Genomic DNA, 3,272 nt, shown 5'->3' with positions numbered 1-3,272 from the left:
GGAGGTACAGTTTTAGGCTGAAAAGAATGAGAACAGGAATTTTAATGTTAGGAAGTAATGTGGGAATGGTTAGTTCACCACATCTTAAAGTCAGTATTCAGTTCCCAGAAGTAAATATGAGTAAGAGACCTAGGACATTGCTAATGGACCTTTTCTGCCTGTAAGGAGAAGGGAGATCTTGAGGTGTCATTAGGTGTGTCCACACTACAAGCTAGAGATGTGGTTCCCAGCTCATGGATACATACTCATGTTAGCCGTCCTAACATGTTAGCATGCTAAAAATAGTAGTGTAGCCATAGTATCATGGGCAGCAGACACACAGGTTAGTCACCCCGAGCACACACCTCCAGGGTTAGGTGGGTTTGTACTCAGGACAGACAGCCCATGCCACTGCTGCCCATGCTACTGCAGCTATGCTTCTATGTTTAGTGTGCTCAGAGGAGAGCTGGTGTGAGTATGTGTGCACAAGCTGGGAATCCCATAGCTCATAGTGTAGATGTAGCCACAGACTGAGGTATCCCTTAAAGATATCATCATATCCCCTGGTAAGGGGCAGGAGAGAATATTCAGCAATGGGCTGACTTTTACGGGGTAAGCCAAAGAGGGCAAAACCTGAATTACTGGTTCAATTGAGGCCATTTTAACCCACAGTGCAATTGTATGTCTGCTTGTGCGTGTGAATGGATAAGAATGTGGGGGTGGGTGGGTTAAGTTGATAAAGTTGCATCCTTCCATTTGACATTTGTCTTATGTTTCATTTGCCTGCATGTCCTGACCCATGATGTGTACACAATAGACCTACACATATACACTTTGAGTATGCTGTGTCCTATGCTAACCTAACACAGGGGAGGAGTGAAGATGGTTTGGTCCTGATCAAAAATCAATTAGTGTGGAAATACATTTAAAGGGGTATTACAATTTGGACAACCTGGGGCACAGCTGGGGAACCACTGAAAGACTTGCCAGAAACAGACAGGAGTTGAGGAGTTTCATCAGGGCCCTAAACACCAGAGGCGTAATGGATACGTACTAATTAACTAACAATTGGTAGCAGCTCTCTCTGACTGACAGCTGAAAAGGAACTCAGCCAGGCCAATGAAGTAGGTCTAAAAGACATTCATCATCAGGTGAGGATTTATTTTATTTCTGTTAATATAAAAACAGGGAAATATTCCTATTAGGCACACCTCTGTCTGTGTCTCGGAGGGGTGGGGGGAGGGTGGAGGGGGAGGTGCTGTGGAGATTACTCCATTCCCTAGAATGAATAACAGATCACAGTTGGGAAATATTCACAAACATTCTTGAGACTTTTGTGCTGGAAAATCAGTTATTTTATTTTGGATGCAGGACATACCCGGGTGTTGTGACCTCCTTGAAATCATGCCCTCCTCATCCACTCCACCCCTGGTGGTACCGTCATTATTAGTACAATATTAAAAAGAAGACAGTAGTAAGTGCTCAGTTCTGCTGAGCACTCTAGACCTATCCAGCAAAGTATGTAAGCACATGCTTGACTTAGGTAGGATGTCCCACTGACTTTTTATGACTGTGCTGTGGTATTCAGTCTAAATTTTAATTTAAAAAAGAAATCATAAAAAGTCAATGGGACATTGTCCATACCTAAAATTAAGCATGTGCTTACTTTGCTGGATCAGGTCTAGAATGCTCAACATTTTGCAGAAGTGAGCCTTTACAGCTGTCTATATTTTAATATTAACAGAGAGTCCTGTGGCACCTTTAAGACTAACAGATGTATTGGAGCATAAGTTTTCGTGACTTTTTAATATTGTGCTCATTGCCATGGTCTCAGAGCCCCAGTGCATATAGAGTCCTTTCAATAAAGCACAAATTGGCTTTTTCTTGTGAATCAGATCTCTAGCCATATTAAAAAACAAACAAACAATCTTTGCTTTCATATTTGCTTTTTCTACATATTAGTTAAATCATTTTAGATTTTTAAATATATATCAATTGTAAAAGAACTGTATAGTAGCTTTGCTTCCCTTACGTGTTTCAATAGCAGATGCCTGGTTTTCACAATCACCTAGAAATATAACTAGGGCTTCTTGTCAAATTATTTTAAATGTAATGGTGGCATACTATAAAACATTCAGGGTAGGGTTGTCAAGCGATTAAAAAAATTAATCGCGATTAATCGTGCTGTTAAACAACAATAGAATACCATTTATTTTAAATATTTTTGGATGTTTAGTACATTTTCAAATATATTAATTTCAATTACAACACAGAATACAAAGTGTACAGTACTCACTTTATATTTATTTTTGATTACAAATATTTGCACTGTAAAAAACAAAGGAAAAAAACATTTTTCAATTCACCTCATACAAATACTGCAGTGCAATCTCTGTATCATGAAAATTGAACTTACAGATGTAGAATTATGTACAAAAAAACCTGCATTCAAAAATAAAACAATGTAAAACTTTAGAACCTACAAGTCCACTCAGTCCTACTTCTTGGTCAGCCAATCATTCAGACAAACAAGGTTAGTTACAATTTGCAGGAGCTAATGATGCCTGCTTCTTGTTTACAATGTCACCTAAAAGTGAGAACAGGCATTCGCATGGCACTGTTGCAGCCGGTGTTGCAAGATATTTACGTGCCAGATGCGCTAAAGATTTGTACGTCCCTTCATGCTTCAACCATGCATCCATGCTGATGATGGGTTCTGCTTGATAATGATCCAAAGCAGTGCAGACTGATACAGGTTCATTTTCATCATCTGAGACAGTTGCCACCAGCAGAGGGTTCATATTCTTTTGGTGGTTTGGGTTCTGTAGTTTCCGCATCAGAGTGTTGCTCTTTTAAGACTTCTAAAAGCATGCTACACACATCGTCCCTCTCAGATTTTGGACTACTTCAGATTCTTAAACCTTGGGTTGAGTGCTGTAGCTATTTTTAGAAATCTCACATCAGTACCTTCTTTGCATTTTGTCAAATCTGCTGTGAAAGTGTTCTTAAAATGAACATGTGCTGGGTCATCATCCGAGACTGCTATCACATGAAATATATGCAGAATGCGGGTAAAACAGAGCAGGAGACATACAATTCTCCCCCAAAGGAGTACAGTCACAAATTTAATTGATGCATTATTTTTTTAACGAGCATCATCAGCATAGAAGCATGTCCTCTGGAATGGTGGCTAAAGCATGGAAGCATGTTTAGCATATCTGGCATGTAAATACCTTGCAACGCTGGCTACAAAAGTGCCATGAGAATGCCCGTTCTCACTTTCAGGTGACATT

The sequence above is a fragment of the Emys orbicularis genome, chromosome 1, assembly GCF_028017835.1.
Source record: "Emys orbicularis isolate rEmyOrb1 chromosome 1, rEmyOrb1.hap1, whole genome shotgun sequence".
Taxonomy (NCBI): domain Eukaryota; kingdom Metazoa; phylum Chordata; order Testudines; family Emydidae; genus Emys; species Emys orbicularis.
The sequence above is the reverse complement of the archived record's forward strand: the minus strand, read 5'-3'. Positions refer to the sequence as shown.